At 38.2% G+C, this 18,461-nt stretch overlaps 1 protein-coding gene across 4 annotated transcripts in view; it reads right to left on the reverse strand.

The window, feature by feature from the left end:
* The window catches only part of LRBA (LPS responsive beige-like anchor protein), a 723,276-nt gene that overhangs the window by 480,974 nt on the left and 223,841 nt on the right, over positions 1-18,461 (reverse strand). The gene's annotated exons all lie outside the window — the stretch shown is intronic.

The following is an 18,461-nucleotide window of genomic DNA, read 5'->3' on the forward strand; positions in this document are numbered from 1 at the left end:
CAACCAATGGAGTATGTAGGAAAAAAAAAAGTTTAATACTTATCTCAAAACAGATATAAAATAAGCATCAATCCAATAAGATTGGGGCCACATAAACTGAAATACAGCTAGACTTGAGAAATACCAATGCATGCATGAATGTGTACATGTTTTTGAAAAGCAACCAGACACATATAATTCTTATGTTTCTTAAAACTAAGGAGCCTTATAATCCACCTACATAATATTACTCAACTAATCTTTTTTTTTGTTCTTTTATAAAGGCCAAAACAAAAGATAGCCTGGAACCTTAGCACTGTTACCATGAACAGTGTTCACATTTTCTGAATCTAACACCTTTAAGAGTTTTTAACACTATGTAATCTCATATCCTATATTATGCCAAATTCTAATTTTTCTAAACCTCATCCTTTCTCATCTACTTTCTCATTTTTATCCCCAATTTTGTATTACTTTAAGTTTTGAAAAACCTGAGCTTCCTCTCAGAACTGAAATGGCTGTTTGCCATAATTTTGTTACAGAGTTTTACTTCGTGAATAGTGTAAGCAAGAGCATACCAACTGAATATATACAGCAGAATAAGAAGTAGATATAAAGGCATTTAGACATTTGAGGACAGTAATGGGCTAAGACTAAGAAAGAAGATAAAGCAGTGCGTTGTTGAGCAAAGAGCAGGAAACATAATGTGTTCTTAAGGAACAAGAAGTCATGAGATTTATGTTCTCAAATCAACTATTAACAGGCTATGTCCACAGAAAGATCACTCTACATCTCTAGGTCCTTGATAACCTCTTTAAAAAATTCTTGAAGCTATATGATTCTATGATTCAACAACTTACAAACACCTACAAATTAGTGGCTCATAAGTCCACAATATATACTTTTAAAATTCACAACTGCCAGCCAACTGAAACAACAAAATAAACATTTTATACTTCTTTCACTGAGGTAAACCAAGTGAAGGATAAACAGAATACCCATCTAACTTAAAATCCTTTTCTTCCCAGCAAAATGAAGTAAACAGTTAGTACAAAGGAGAGCAACCAAACCCGAAGAAGAAATAAATCTCTGAGAGAAGAAGTGTCAGGCCCTCCACTCTTCTCAGAAATAGGGAGAAGAGAGAAAAAAGCAGAAACTGCAGGTAAGTTTTTGACCCTGGCCCAGAAACCCACACCTCACTTCCGAGCCTGAGCACTGGGAGATACCAAGTCTCGAGGAGTTGCCCTAAACCCAGTAATGCACGGGAAGAGCAGACAAACAGATCAAGCGGTAGATGGACTTAAAATAGCCTCAGAGTAACTCATGCCCTCGCAGAACTCAGAAAATTACAGAAAGATGTACAAGTAGTTGCGGCTTTGAGGGGATGAGGGAAACGGCTGTGACGTTTGCTGACAGACAGCAGGGAAGCAGAAGGGACGTTAACACCTCAAGGGACGCTCCTGTCAAGAACAGAAGCACATGCCCACTCCTCAGCTCTTACACCCAACAGAGCCCTCGCATCAAGCCACGTGAAAATCTCACACGGCACCGGAGTATACGGAGGTAAAATCTTAAATTAACTGCATTTTCCTACACATCATTTACTTGAGAGAAAAATTTCACAAAGGAAGCTAAATATACTGAAAAGAAAATAGTTACTCTTATTACTAGAAAAAAAGGAATTAGGAAGAAAGGCAAGAGATTACCCCATATATAATTCTCTAGACCAGACATTTTATTTTTAAAAGTATCCATCACTTTCCTCAAATCTGTTTTGTCTGATTTAAAACCGCAACAAGTGGGGATTTTTGTAAGTCATACAAAACTCCAACTCCACATGAAAAAAACAGGCAATAGTGGAGAAATTCAAATTTTCAGTATACAGGTAACCATCGTTTTATTTACACTTATGTAATACAGATTGACTTTTACTTATAATGTAAAAGCAGAAAGTGTCTCATTCAAATGTCACAAAGATTTCAAACAGTATGGTTTAGGTCTGATAGAAAACTAGTTAAAGTTAGTATAACCATAAAAAATTATCATTTAAAAAATTTATGATCTCAAATTAAGTATGTCCCACTATTTTTTTCGTTTTAAATTAAAAAAAAATTAGACATGAGGATATACATAGAACTAGAAGAGTCCAATTTTTCTTACAAAAGTTCAGAAACATATTTATGACTGCTAATACATTTGGATTCGTGTTTTCCCAAACATCATCTATAAACTCATCTTAGTTTACTTGTAGGAAAGGCTATCTATTCACATGGAATAAAACTTTTCCAGCAACTGAAAAAATTTAGACAAAATGAGAAATGAAGAGAAAATACAAATTCTTATCTACACTTTGAGTAGTTATAAAAATCTCAAAATTCCCAAAGATATCAGAATTTTAATTTGCTTATAATCCACTCCTAATTATAAATTATCTAACAATAAACTATGACACACCAGGTACATAAATACATACTGATAGGAACTCATAACTCAGGTAAAAAAAACCTGCAGCCCATGAGAAAAGGAAATTAAAAAAAAAAAAATAAACCCAGGTGTTAGTCAAAGCCAACAAGTTTTCTCCATACTAAAACACCATCAATAATCTGAAAACTGAAATGAAGATCCATGCTCTCCTAAAGCATTTTTCTCCACTTCTGAGACAATTATTAAAGAAGGTGTTAGTCAAAACAATTTCATAAACCACAGCTCAATATAACTTTTAGTGAGCTTTAACAGCTGAAAGAAAAGCTTAATGGTTATCGTCTTTCATGATCATTTCAATATTTCATCATAATATTTATAATTACATAGTGATGCAAAATGCACCGTACATTTAAAGGTCTTGGTTATTCTTCTCCCAGAGGTATTGATGAAAAACATGTTAAAAGCCTCAAATCCAACCACTAATGCAACTAAGTAATTTTAAAACACATTTCAGCACTTTGGAGAGGAAGGACTCAAAACACAACAACAGAGTCAATAATTTCATACCTGTTCTAAGCTGTATTTAATTGACTATCACTTCCTAGGGCCACAATTGGTGACTAGTCAATTTTTACTAAGATATACTCTTAGCTTAGTAATGCTCTTAGTCATACAATAACAACAACAACAGGATGATATGTATTAGTGAAATCTATTAAACAGAGTTACACCAATTCTCAAACATGTGTTTTCGGTGGTAAAAGTCTACCAAACTTGGGATGGGGGATAAAAGACTCCATTAACTAAACCACTTCTGTGACTCCCTAACATTAACAAATAAATAAGGAAAGGGCACCAATAAATGTGCTATAATTTATAATATTTAATATAACTAAATTCCTTAAAGTGAACTTAACAGTTTCCTATAAATTTGAGAACCTCCTACAATATATTTTAGTTTCTTGAATACAGCACATGAATTTGCCTAAATTCTAAAACTAATTCCCAAACATTACCATGTTCTAAAGCAAATAAAATCAGACTACAGATCAATAAGATCAACTACATATATTCCATGATGCCATCTTTTTGGGTCAAACCATCGACATTAAATGTAGTATCAATTTTTTATTCTGGTGGGCTAGAAAATCACTCAACTATCTTTTACTCTTAATAAAAAAAAGGTATAAAATGAGTGACTTTGGTTAAACATAGGAAAAGAATAAGGGCAAAGACAGTAAAGAGGGGACAACAATAATGAGAAGCAGCAGAGAGGGAACAAGACGGCGGAGGAGTAGGCAGATGTGGAGTACATCTCTCTCCCGGATACATCAGGAACACACCTTCACACACAGAAGTGCATGCAAAACAGCAGCTGAGAGCAGACAGGAGGACCTGACCAGTGGAAAAGAATATATAGAACCACGCAAAACTCAGTAGGAGGAAGGAACTAGGGGGGAAAACACGAGTGTTAGCAGGATTGGGCCTGCCCTCAGCAGGTGGGGGAACTGAAGGAGGGCTCTGATCCCCACATCAGGGTAATTGTCTGAGTCAGAGAAGAGACATTTAAGGCTGAGAGGGAAACAGCTGACCTGTGGCCGCCTAAATGGAATGAGAATCAGACAGTCCTTGCCGCAGCCATGCATACCCCGGACAGGGACGAGGGTTCCCTGGAAGGGGCAGTGGCTGGGAGCTGGAGCTGAGGGATTGTAGAGCAACCCCAGGGCGAGGGCTGCCGTTGACTGTGGAGAGATGGATTGAGGACATGTGAGAGAGAGGAGATCGTGGTGGGAAATGCTGGTGGAGGAAAGCCGGGCAGCCATGGAAGCAAGGCGATACTGCTGAGTCACGCTAGGGGGTGGCGCCCTTACCAAAGCCTCTCTCCCCCCACATGCCAGCATGGGCAGCTGAACAATAGAGAGGATGGCCCATCAAATGCCTGAGGCGCTGAACTCCAGAGCAGGACCGCACCCAGGGCGCCCCTATCAGTGACTGATGCGCCAAACTACGGAGCAGGACCCCAGCCGGTGGAGGGGCGGGGGACGAAGGGGGGCCCCTCTCTGCGCCTGATGCCCCCAACAACAGAGCAGGACCCCAGGGAAGGGAGCCCTCTAAGTGCCCGAATGGCTGGAGTTACTGGGAAGGACTGGCTAAAGAGGCCCTCTGATCGCCAGCTACAAGATGCTCGAGAAAAGACCCTGATAGGGCCATAGCTCCTGAGGCGGAAGCAGTCCGTGTCCCTGCCCACTTGGCGCCGCCAGGGTCCCCACAAGCCAAGCAGCTGCACCACCTTCACGCTCAACTCTCACTGGGGCAGCACGGCCACAGGCAAAAAAAGTCTCGCGTCTGTGCATGCAGGGTCGCTTCGGTCGTGTCTGACTCTGCCACCCTGGAGACTGTGGCCTGCCAGGCTTCTCTGTCAGAGAGCGGGTTTTCTCCAGGCAAGAATACTGGAGCATAATGGCTAATATTGGTTGCCATACCCTTCTAGGGCACTGTCTTTCCTGCTACCGAGCCACCAACCCCCCCTGAGTATCTGGTGCTGCCAGAACCCCTGCGACCCCAATCAGCTGCACCACCTCCACACCTGGCCCTCACAGGGGCAAACCCAAGTCCTCCAGGGCAGCCTCAGGAGCTCCCACATGCAGAGGTGGAAATAAAACCACAACTGAAAGCCAGGGGCAGTGTGGCTAAGGAAGAAGACCCAAACCTCCCCACCAGGGGCACAAGCTGCAGATTAAATCCACGTGATCAACTAAGCAGACGGTGTCTATGGAAAATAAAAAAGGCAAATTGAGAGCTCCCATAAAAGAAAAGGCACTAGCTCTGACAGCTGTGGGCATTGGAGGCAAGAACTCACAGGAGTAGGACCAGATGAGAATCTGAGCTGCCCCCAGAGCAGGTCCCGAGATCAGCACAGTGTTGGAGGGCATCCTACGGAGGGGAGGTGGACTGACTCCCAGCGAGGGAAAGGATGCTGATAGCACTGACTCGAAAAAAAAATTTATTATTCTTATTTTTTAACTTGTTCTGTAGATACTTTTGGATTTTTTTTTTCTTTTTTCCCCCCCGCTATGTTGCAGCTGTCAATTTCATTGGCACTAAGAAATCCAATTAAGCCTTTGCGTTTTTTATTTTCCTCAGTCACATTTTTTATTGTTGTCATAAACCTCTACCTCTACATTGGGCTTTTGCAGTTCTGTAGAGTTTTCCTCGTTTTTTTCCCTTTTTTCTTTAGTCTTCTTTTTTTTTTTTCTTTTCTCTTTTTTATAATTTTAATTTTTAATTTTTTTAAACCTATTATATTTTTTCTACATTTATTCCTTTGTTTGCCTTTCCTACTGTTCCTTTCCCCTTGCTGTTAACATTTAATGTATATAAATTTGCTTCATCTACCTCTGTTGAACTTTGTGTATCTATTCTTTCTTTCCTTTCCTCTCAACATATTTGTTAGTTTGTTTTCATTGCTTTACTCCCCATTTGGCACCTTGGTTTAGTTTTGTTTTCCAGTTTGTGCTTAACTTAGTTTTGTTCTTAACTGGGAAATATAATTTTTTATTTCCTTTGTTCGCCAGGTCAATCTACTGTATTTTTGTTGAACTGTTTTGACTTTGCTTGAGGGTGTATATATATATATATATATGCATGAGTATATTCCATTATTTTAATTATTATTTGCCTGATTTTATAGCTGCCATTTGTCTGGGGTTCGTCTTTGGCTTCTCGATGCTGGATATTTGTTTTAGTCTCACTAAATGCCATAATAAACCACTTGTGGAATCTTCATTCCTGATCAGAGATCAAGACCTGAGCATCCTATGGGATGCAGCAAAAGCAGTTCTAAGAGGCAATTTTATAGCAATACAATCCTACCTCAAAAACAAGAAAAACATCAATTAGACAACCTAACTTTATACGTAAAACAACTGGAAAAAGGAGAACAAAAAAATTCAAAAATTAGTATAAAGGAAAGATATCATAAAGATCCAAGGAGAAATAAATGAAATAGAAATGAAAGAAACAATAGTAAAGATTAATAAAACTAAAAGCTGGTTCCTTGAGAATACAAAAAAAAAATGACAAACCTTTAGCCAGACTCATCAAGAAAAAAAGAGAAGAATCAAATCAACAAAATTAGAAATGAAAAAGCAGAGGATACAACAGACAATGCAGAAATACAAAGAATTACAAGAGACTATAATGAACAACTATATGGCAACAAAGCAGATAACCTTTGAAGAAATGGACAGATTCTTAGAAAAGTTCAATCTTCAAGACTGAACCAGGAAGAAATAGAAGAAATGGACAGATTCTTAGAAAAGTTCAATCTTCAAGACTGAACTAGGAAGAAATAGAAATTATGAACAACCCAGTCACAAGCGCTGAAATTGAAGCTGTGATAAAAAAAATCTCCCAAAAAGCAAAGCCCAGGACTAGATGGCTTCACAGGAGAATTCTATCAAACATTTAGAGAAGAGCTAATGCCTATCCTTCTAAAATTCTTTCAAAAAATTGCAGAGGAAGGAACACTTTCAAATTCATTCGATGTGGCCATCGTTACCCTGATACCAAAACCAGACAAACACTGCTGGGAGTCATTATGGGAGATCCCACCCATGACAAGGTCATGAGGAGAAGACCTGAAACGCAAGGCTATTCAGGCTACCAGGGACCCTCCAAGTTGACTCCGGCCTCTACCCAACCCTGTATCCTCCCCCTCTTGCTGTTGTCCTTGTTCGTCCTGTTGCAGATCTTTGCGTTGCCTGCCGAGAGCTCTCCTGCTCCTCTTTCACTAAATAAAGACCAACATAGAACCCTAATTAATAAATCTCCTGGATGCTGGTTCCCTATGAAGGGACCAGGGATAAAGGAAATGTTTCAAGTAAAAACCCTTTTGCTGGCACTCTGGCTTGTTTGGCAAATATGTACTAATGCACATGACTGCTCACAACACCTTAATCATAAACAGCATAAAGAACCTGATCACAAAAGGCCCTAATGGGCACAGAGCCCTTCGGGGGGTGAGAAAGCCCTATTAGAGAACACAAAAAATATTATTCTAAAAGTGGTTATTGGATCAACATTTGATTGCTGTTATTGTGCTGAGGTTATGCAGTAAAAACTATTGTCAATATAGTTAAGGATTTAGAAAAATAAGAGTTTAGCCCTAGTGTGGAAACAATAAAATAATTGTTAATTTTAATCTAGAGTGCTAAAACAGAGGCTGCCTCACCAGAGCCAGAGTCTTTGTGTGGTAAACTTTTTAGATAAATTTAGCTGAGAACTTTTGCAAAGACTGACATTTGGGTTAACAGGATTGTATTTCTACTATGTTGCAACCTGCTGTACCATGAGAATGCAACTTTTCTGTTTTCTGCTAAACTCAAGGAATATAGAATAAAGAATAGACTACGGAAAACAGCTTTGCCTTCACTTAGGTCATAAAATGTTAATAGTCCCCAAGGCCAGAAGATAATGTACAAAGATCCACTATGAAAGAAGACTCTCATGAACAAAGAAGTATGCAGAAAACACCCTGGTTTCATGAAGGACAAAACTGACGTAATGTTAAACTAAACTTTGAATGCTTATTTTTCACCTCCCCTTAGAAATGTACTAACTTGGGGTATAAAAGCTACGGTAAAAAATAAAGCGATGCCAGACTCTGCTGCACACCCCGGTCTGGTCCGGTCTGGTCTCTCTCTCTCTCTCACTCACCAATGCTGTCCATCCTGAGGGTACCCCTGGATCCTACTGGGGCTGGACCCCAGCAAAACACAACACAAAAAAGAAAATCACAGGTCAATATCACTGATGAACATAAACGCAAAACTCCTCAACAAAATTTTAGCAAACAAAATTCAGGAACACATCAAAAACCTCACATACCATGATCAAGTTGGGTTTATTCCAAGGATGCAAGGATTCTTGAATATATGTAAATCAATCAACGTGATACACCATATTAACAAATTGAAAGATAAAAACCATATGCTAATCTTAATAGTTGCAGAAAAACATGTTCACAAATTTCAACACCCATTTATAATAAAAACTCTCAAGAAAGCAGGCATAGAAGGAACCTATCTCAACATAGTAAAGGCCATACATGATAAGCCTACAGCAAACATTACTCTCAAATGTGAAAAACTGAAAGCATTCCCCCTAAGATCAGGAACAAGACAAGGGTGTACACCTTCGCCACTATTATTCAACACAGTTAAATAAACTGAATTTGAAGAAAGGGGAGAAAACCACTAGACCATTCAGGTATGACCTAAATCAAATCCCTTATGACTATACAGTGGAAGTGAGAAATAGATTTAAAGGACTAGATCTGATAGAGTGCCTGATGAACTATGGATGGAGGTTCGTCATTGTACAGGAGACAGGAATCAAGACCACACCCAAGAAAAAGAAACGCAAAAAAGCAAAATGGCTGTCGGAGCAGGCCTTACAAATAGCTTCGAAAGGAAGGGAAGCGAAAGCAAAAGAGAAAAGGAAAGATATACCCATTTGAATGCAGAGTTCCAAAGAAGAGCAAGGAGATAAGAAAGCCTTCCTCAGCAATCAATGCCAAGAAATAGAGGAAAACAGTAGAATGGGAAAGACTAGAGATCTCTTCAAGAAAATGAGAGATACCAAGGGAACATTTTATTCAAATATGGACTCAATAAAGGACAGAAATGGTATGGACCTAACAGAAGCAGAAGATATTAAGAACAGGTGGCAAGAATACACAGAAGAACTGTACAAAAAAGATATTCATGACCCAGGTAATCACGATGGTGTAATCACTCACCTAGAACCAGACATCCTGGAATATGAAGTCAAGTGGGCCTTAGGAAGCATCACTACAAGCAAAGCTAGTGGAGGTGACGGAATTCCAGTTGAGCTATTTCAAATACTAAAAGATGATGCTGTGAAAGTGCTGCACTCAATATGGCAGCAAATTTGGAAAACTCAGCAGTGGCCACAGGACTGGAAAGGGTCAGTTTTCATTCCAATCCCAAAGAAAGGCAATGCCAAAGAATGCTCAAACTACCACACAATTGCACTCATCTCACACACTGGTAAAGTAATGCTTAAAATTCTCCAAGCCAGGCTTCAGCAATATGTGAACCATGAACTTCTAGATGTTCAAGCTGGTTTTAGAAAAGGCAGAGGAACCAGAGATCAAATTGCCAACATCCACTGGATCATCGAAAAAGGAAGAGAGTTCCAGAAAAAAAATCTATTTCTGCTTTATTGACTGTGCCAAAGCCTTTGACTGCGTGGATCACAATAAACTGTGGAAAATTCTGAAAGAGATGGGACTACCAGACCACCTGACCTGCCTCTTGAGAAACCTGTATGCAGGTCAGGAAGCAACACTTAGAACTGGACATGGAACAACAGACTGGTTCCAAATAGGAAAAAGAGTACGTCAAGGCTGTATATTGTCACCCTACTTTTTAACTTAAATGCAGAGCACATCATGAGAAATGCTGGGCTAGAGGAAGCACAAGCTGGAATCAAGGTTTCTGGGAGAAATATCAATAACCTCACATATGCAGATGACACCACCCTTATGACAGAAAGTGAAGAACTAAAGAGCCTCTTGATGAAAATGAAAGAGGAGAGTGAAAAAGTTGGCTTAAAGCTCAACATTCAGAAAACTAAGATCATGGCATCTGGTCCCATCACTTCATGGCAAACAGACGGGGAAAAAGTGGAAACAGTGGCTGACTTTGTTTTTCTGGGTTTGAACATCACTTCAGACGGTGACTGCAGCCATGAAATTAAAAGACGCTTACCCCGTGGAAGGAAAGTTATGACCAACCTAGACAGCACATTAAAAAGCAGAGACATTACTTTGCCAACAAAGGTCCGTCTAGTCAAGGCTATGGTTTTTCCAGTGGTCATGTATGGATGTGAGAGTTGGACTATAAAGAAATCTGAGTGCCGAAGGATTGATGCTTTTGAACTGTGGTGTTGGAGAAGACTCTTGAGAGTCCCTTGGACTGCAAGGAGATCCAACCAGTCCATCCTAAAGGAGATCAGTCCTGGGTGTTCATTGGAAGGACTGATGCTGAAGCTGAAACTCCAATACTTTGGCCACCTGATGCGAAGAGCTGACTCATTTGAAAAGACCCTGATGCTGGGAAAGATTGAGGGCAGGAGGAGAAGGTGACAACAGAGGATAAGATGGTTGGATGGCATCACCGACTCATTGGACATGGGTTTGCATGGACTCCGCGAGTTGGTGATGGACAGGGAGGACTGGCATGCTGCAGTTCATGGCGCCGCAAAGAGTCGGATGTAACTGAGTGACTGAACTGAACTCCATTCTAGAAGTTCTAGCTACAGCAATCAGAAAAGAAAAAGAAATAAAAGAAATCCAGATCGGAAAAGAAGAAGTAAAGCTCTGTTTGCAGATGACATGATACTGTACATAGAAAACCCTAAAGACAGTATCAGAAAAATACTAGAGCTAATCATTGAGTTTAGCAAAGCTGCAGTATACAAAATCAATACAAAGAAATCACTTGTGTTTCTATATACTAGCTATGAAAAATCAGAAAGAGAAATTAAGGAATCAATCCCATTCACCACTGCAACAAAAAGAATTAGATATCTAGGAATAAACTTACCTAAGGAGACAAAGAGTCGGACACGACTGAGCGACTTCACTTTCAAGGAGACAAAAGAACTGTACACAGAAAATTATAAGATACTAACGAAAGAAATCAAAGACGACATAAACAGATGGAGAGATATTCCATGTTCCTGGGTAGAAAGAATTGATATTATGAAAATGACTATACTACCAAATGCAATCTACAGATTCAATGTGATCCCTATCAAATTACCAACAGGCATTTCTTACAGAACTAGAACAAAGAATTTCACAATTCATATGGAAACACAAAAGGTCCCGAATAGTCAAAGCAGTCTTGCGAAAGAAGAATGGAGCTGGAGGAATCAACCATCCTGACTTCAGATTATACTACAAAGCTACAGTCATCAAGACAGTATGGTACTGGCACAGAAACAGAAATATAGACCAATGGAACAAGACAGAAAGCCCAGAAATAAACCCATGTACCTATGGGTACTTTATTTTTGACAAATGAGGCAAGAATATACAATGCGGCAAAGACAGACTCTTCAATAAATGGTGCTGGGTCAACTGGACAGCTACATGTAAAAGAACGAAACTAGAACACTTCCTAACACCACACACAAAGATAAACTCAAAATGGATTAAAAACTAAAATGTAAGACCAGAAAATACAAAACTGTTATAGGAAAACATAGGCAGAACACTCGATGACATAAATCAAAGCAAGATCCCCTATGACTCACCTCCTAGAGTAAAGGAAATAAAAACAAAAGTAAACAAGTGGGACCTGATTAAACTTAAAAGCTTTTGCACAGCAAAGGAAACTATAAGCGAGGTGAAACGACAACCCTCAGAATGGGAGAAAATAATAATAGCAAATGAAACAACTAAAAAAGCATTAGTTTCCAAAATATAAAAGCAGCTCATACAACTTAATATCAGAAAAACAAACAACCCAATCAAAAAGTGGGGGAAAGACGTATACAGACATTTCTCCAAAGGAGACATACAGATGGCTAACAAACACATGAAAAGATGCTCAACACTACTCATTATTAGAGAAATGCAAATCAAAACTACAATGAGGTATCACCTCACACCGGTCAGAATGGCCCTTATCAAAAAGTCTACAAACAATAAATCCTGGAAAGGGTGTGGAGAAAAGGGAACACTTCTGCACTGTTGGTAGAAATGTAAATTGATATAGCCACTATCGAAGACAATAGGGAGATTCCTTAAAAAACTAAATAAAAACACCATATGACCCAGCAATCTCACTCCTAGGTACACACCTTGAGGAAACCAAAATTGAAAAAGACACATTTATCCCATTGTTCACTGCAGCACTATTTATAATAGCTAGAACATAGAAGCAACTTAGATGCCCATTGACAGATGAATGCATAAAGAAGTTGTGGTACATATACACAACGGAATATTACTCAGCCATAAAAAGGAATGCATTTGAGTCAGTTCTGATGAGGTGGATGAACCTAGAACCTATTATACAGAGTGAAGTGAGTCAGAAAGAGAAAGATAAATACTGTAATCTAACACATATATACAGAATCTAGAAAAATGGTACTGAAGAATGTATTTATGGAGAAACAGTGGAGAAACAGACATGGAGAATAGACTTATGAACATGGGGAGAGGGGAGGAGAGGGTGAGATGTACGGAAAGAATAACATGGAAACTCACATTACCATACATAAAACAGATAGCCAACGGGAATTTGCTGTGTGGCTCAGGAAACTCAAACAGGGACTCTGTATCAACCTAGAGGGGTGGGATGGGGAGGGAGAGGGGAGGGAGGTTCAAAAGGGAGGGGATATACGTACACCTATGGCTGGTTCATGTTGAGGTTTAAAAGAAAACAGCAAAATTCTGTAAAGCAAGTATCCTTCAATAAAAAATAAATTAGTTTAAAAAAAAAGAAAAAAACAGAAACAGTAAAATAAGAATTTGCCTATAGTCTGGAGGGAAATAAATGGAAGCAGCAGACAAATGCTTGCTGTAGAACCCCTAGAAAGGACAAGAACTGAAGGCACTGATTATATATAAGGATCGCTGAGGGGCAGAAATGAAAAGAATTTAAGTGAATGAAAGCTGGTATTAAAAAAAAAAACAGCCTCTAAGCTTCTCTCCCCATACTGCTGGCCATCCCCACCAGGGTAAATGACTGGAAGTTTGCTTTCCAGAGGAGTAAACTACTGAACACATTAAAAAACCTTACTGTAAAAAACAAAATAACTTGAAAGTATGCTTAGCAAACCATGAGATATCAAGCAATATTAGAGAAGTGTTCCTGGAGAAAAATGAGAACCCATGATTAAATTTAAGGTTCATTCATCACCAGCAGACAACTCATACATAAGCACACAGACATTTGTGCAACACACTTAAAAATGAGCACAAGCGGTCAACACTGATTGGAGGCAAGACTCTCTTATGAATGGCAAACACCAAAGAGACAAGCAGGGGGAAATAACTCTGATTATTAATAACAGACAATATTATTAATGGGGTGGGAAGAGGCAGACTGAGGAAAAGTACAATTACTACCATCAGAAAGATAAAAACTTGGTTGTAAACATCAGGGCAGGGGTACTTTTTTATTTACTCTCTGCCTCTGTATGAGAGCTCTCCAAGCCATCAGTGCCCATGATCACAGGCCCTGGGAGCTCTTCTAATGTCTAAGAAGAACTGGAGCTGAAGTTATAAAACAGATTCTTACTGAAGCCCAGGATCATTCCGGAGCCAGATAACCCTGTCTTTGCACAATAGATAAAATTTTTTGTTTGGAAAAAAAAAATAAGAGTTCTGGCTTGCCTGGTGGCTCAGTGGTAAAGAATCTGCCTGCCAATGTGGGGGACACGGGTTTGATCCCTGGTCCGGGATGATCCCACACACTGCAGAGCAGCTAGCCCTGTGTGCCACAATTATTGAGCCTTTGCTCTAGAGCTCAGAACTGCAACTGCTGAGCCCATGCACCACAACTACTGAAGCCTGCACGCCGCAGAGCCTGTGCTCCAGGAGACAGCCCGTGCAGTGAGAAGCCCGCACGCTGCACCTGGACAGGAGCCCCTGCTAGCAGCCCGCAACTGGAGAAAAGCCCACACAGCAGCAGAGGCCCCGTGCAACCCAAACACACACATAAATTATTTTAAATAAGAGTTCTCCAGAGAAGCAGAACCAACGGGACGGAGATTCATATTTTATTTAAGAAAGGGGCTCACACGATCATGGAGGCTGATGAGTTCCATGATCTGCAGAGAAAATGAGTAAGCAGGAAACCCGGGAGAGCTGACCGTGTAGTTCTAATCCAAGTTAAAAAGTCTAAAAATCCAGAAAACCAATGATGTGGTTCCAGTCTCAAGGGCAACAGGCTCCAAATCCAAAAAGTGACAATGTGTCACTTTTTGTCAGTTTGAGGACAAAGGCAGGAAAAAGTGTTATCTCGGTTCCAATGCAGTTAAGCAAGTAGAATTCTTTCTACTCAGGGTATGGTCAGCCTTGTGTTCCAGCCAGGCCTTCAACAGACTGAATGCGGCTGATTCACATCAGGAAGCACGACCTGCTTCACAGTGTACTGACTTTACATGTTAATCTCGTTCAGAAACTCTCCAAATAATGTTTCACCAAGTATCTGGACACCCCATGGCCTGGTCAAGCTGGAACAAAATTAACCAGCTTTCCCTTTCCAACTCCCCTCCAAATCTCAGAAAAGAAGAAGATGCTCTTAGAAATTAAAAGTATAATTTCAAATAAAAATTTTGAAAGAATTATTGGAAGATGCGATAGAAGGCTCTCAGGAGAGTAAAATAAAAGATAAAACGATGGAAAAAGGATGAGAACAATATGAAAATTAGATAATCCAGATAGTTCAACATCTATCTAAAAGTAGTTCTAGAAACAGATATGAGAATACAGTAAAAACATTCCCATGGAAATACTTTAAGAAACTTTCTCCGAACACAAGTATATACTTTTGCAGACTGAAAAAGTTTATATAAAATACCAGAGACAGTGGATTCTAAAAGATTCACCCACATCAAGGTACAACCAGTACCAATAAACAATTTTCAAAATAATAAAAAGCTCACAGAGAAAAAATTGTAAGAATGATTACAACTTTCAGACTCTAATACTAATATCCCAACAAGCCATCAACAATGGTTTAAAAAAAGACATTTTCATCTAAGCAAGCTCTAAAAAATTCTACATGTATTCTTTTTTAAGAAATTACAAAGGACGTGCCTCATCAAAGTTAATACAGAGACGCCCATTGTCATCCTCGAGCCCAGTTTTGCTTTAATTTTTCCATGGCATACTACTGCCACTTAGATTCTATTTCTGCCTTTCTCTTTATTCTATCCTATATTCCGATGCTAGGACAATGACCAACACATATAGAATAAGTGATCAATAAATGTTCAATCAGTGTATCTTTCCAAAAAGAAGGCCACTATGAGTCATAGGATATAGACACGAAAGCATAAGATGGAGAAGAGGATACTTCTAGGCTGATGACAAAAGAAGCCTCCAGGTGACAGCTTTCTACAGAACTAAGGAGTAACCAAATCCAGGTGAGAGCAGGACAATAGAGAACTCCAAGAAATATATATCCAAGGAAAAGAACTGAACCAAGAGATACCAAGTGAGTTCATTACAATGGTAGAAGTTAAGTGATTTCAGCGGAAAATTCAGAAATAAATTTGTGGTGGCTACAAAGATTTTAAAGAAACAAAAAAAGTAGGAAATCATTAATTCCAGAAGAAAGAAAGAAAGAGAAAAACAAGTGGAAGGGGGGAAGAAGAGGCAAGGTGGTTGGGTAAATATGGTATATTTTTTGTAGGTCTGCATGGATATTTCCATTGTCACAACAATGGTAATGCTAGGGATGGTTGTAACTGAATACTATCATATAACTGCACTGGAAACAAAAGTGTGTGTGAATGGGGAACGGAGGGCAATATAAGTACTCAATAGTCATTGTCCATAAAAGACATTAAGATAATGTTTAAAAACAGAAAAATCTAGAAATAGCTATCACTCAGAAATATGAAAGTAACTAGGAGACAACAGTTAAGAGATCTGAATATGGCTCCTTCCAGAAAGTAAGAATCAAGATAGAGAATAATGGAGGCAGGAGACTGCTGGTTTCAGTTTAAGTGTTATCCTATTCTTAGAGTTTTGAAATAATATATTTTCCTTGATAAAAAATAAACTTTATATTCAAAAATCACATGTTCTAAATGAAGAACAGTAAATAAACATAAAATAAAAATACACTTTTTTCTAAATGGACAATAGGTATCTGTGCAAAACTAAATCTCTAAAAAGTAGAACAAGCATTCAAGTTTCACAGATACTGAAATCAAAACTATGAAAATGTAAATACATCAGAAACTATTAAGAATTTTTATTTTTTTAAAGTTAGGATTTTTTATCCTATCAAATAAAATTAACTTCATTGCCAATTGGCAATAAAATATTTTTTAAATTATTGACCTAAGGATCCAAATATAATTTAACTTAAAAAAAGGAAGAATAACTTGTTAGCAAAACCTAATAAACTCATATCAAATTACTTCATTTTCCTTAAGAAAAGTTAAAATTTTAAAAGCATGTGCTCAGTGCCTTCTTAATGCAGTAGGCAACACGTCAGTCTCGGAACCTAAAGGGTGTGTTCTTCAGTGAAATATTAGTATTGATATTTTAAAATAGTAAAGTTACCTATGCCTTTGTAAGGTGAATCAAATTCACTGAATACAGATCTAATTACCTAAGTAGATGTCAGAAACACTGTTAGGAGTCAAGGGAGTAGGCCACAGAGGAGAGCTCAGACGAGGAAGGGAAAGTATTAACACAGAGTTGAGAACCACATTATACATAGGACTAAAGGTCAAAACCAGAGAAAACTAGTTCATAGTCAAGATATAGTAATCTTAAGTGCTCAAAGTAAACTATCAAGAACTTTTCAACAGTGTTTGCACTTTGTGTCAGCACTCTCTCAACAGCATATCCAACACAAACGTGAGGAACCACATAACAGGAAAGAATATAGCATAATTGCAAAGAGCAGGTTTTATTCCACTGTCTCTTTAAAGGGTAAAACAAATCAGTATGTGAAATATCAAAATGAAATATTGCCTTTTGGAAAGCTTTGGTTTCGATGATTTTTGTGAACATACATAAAACTGTACATCAAGTTTATACAAGTATTATGGTTTAGCTTATAAGTTAAATATGTGGATAACAACAAGGTAAAAAGAGAAAAGAAAGAGAAATTCTATTAAAGTTAGGTTAGCAAATGGTTCAGTTCTATAATTGTTTATTTAACAAACACTTTTGAATATTTACTATGTGCACGGAATTGAACAGTGAGAACATAACTTTTTATAGGATTGACAAAATAAAGAATGCAAGGGTTTAAAAGTCCGAAAAGTGGAAATAACCATGCAATGAATTATGATTACTGAATAGTTTAAATTATTTGTACACAATCTATCAAAAAACCGATAATCCCCTGCTGTGATGTTTAAGTATACTTTAAAATTAACTTATTTACAAGTTTCTGTAAAAATATGTTTTTAAGCTTTTCAGAAAAACATATATACTTCAGTCCACTTATCTGAAAGTTCAGTCCACTTATTTGAGATATTTGAAAGTTATCTTTCAAATAACTTGCAACCTGGCATCAATATTATCAAGACAGTTCACTAATCAATAAAGAAAGCTTAATTTCAATAAAGGTGCCAAAGTTGCTCTAACCCTTTCCAGCAACAAGGTCTCAACAGATGATCATCATTAAGCTTATATCAGGGTTTCACATGCAGCAGCTATATAAATGTGTCCTATTAGTACATAGTCAGTCTGTTTGGCAACTGCAGTTCTCCAGACATGTGGCAATGCTGCCCTTTAAGGTCTGAAGTCAAGTCTTTAGGGAATCTCAAAAGCCTGCACTGAAATTACAAGGAGTGTTCGTTCATTATGGACTGCTGGAGAGGAAACATGAAAGACTTCCATGAAAGCTATATAAAACAGCTACTTATTTTTTCAAAGTTTTTTAAACTATCTCATGGACTCAGCTACAATAAAAAGTATTTAGCAACTGAATTATTTTTAAAAGCATGACTTGCAGGACATGAGTACAAACAGCTTTCTTCATGTTCCCCCATCCCCCACCCCAATACACCTAATATTCCTTTTACAGGAATCATCAAGTTTTTTGTGACCTGGGAGAGAATAAAATTTACTTTACACCTCTAAATTCTTTCTACAGATCACTGTAAACTTTTATAAAATGAAGGTATTTTTAGAGACAAAGTTTTCTTTTCTAATATTAATTCTGAATAACATACACAGCTACTTAAACTCAGCCATGTATATGTTTCTTTTTAGATGCCTCATTTTTTTTATTCAAAAAGGCTGCCTCTTTTTCATTTTC

The sequence above is a fragment of the Cervus elaphus genome, chromosome 5 (assembly GCF_910594005.1).
Source record: "Cervus elaphus chromosome 5, mCerEla1.1, whole genome shotgun sequence".
NCBI classification, from domain to species: domain Eukaryota; kingdom Metazoa; phylum Chordata; class Mammalia; order Artiodactyla; family Cervidae; genus Cervus; species Cervus elaphus.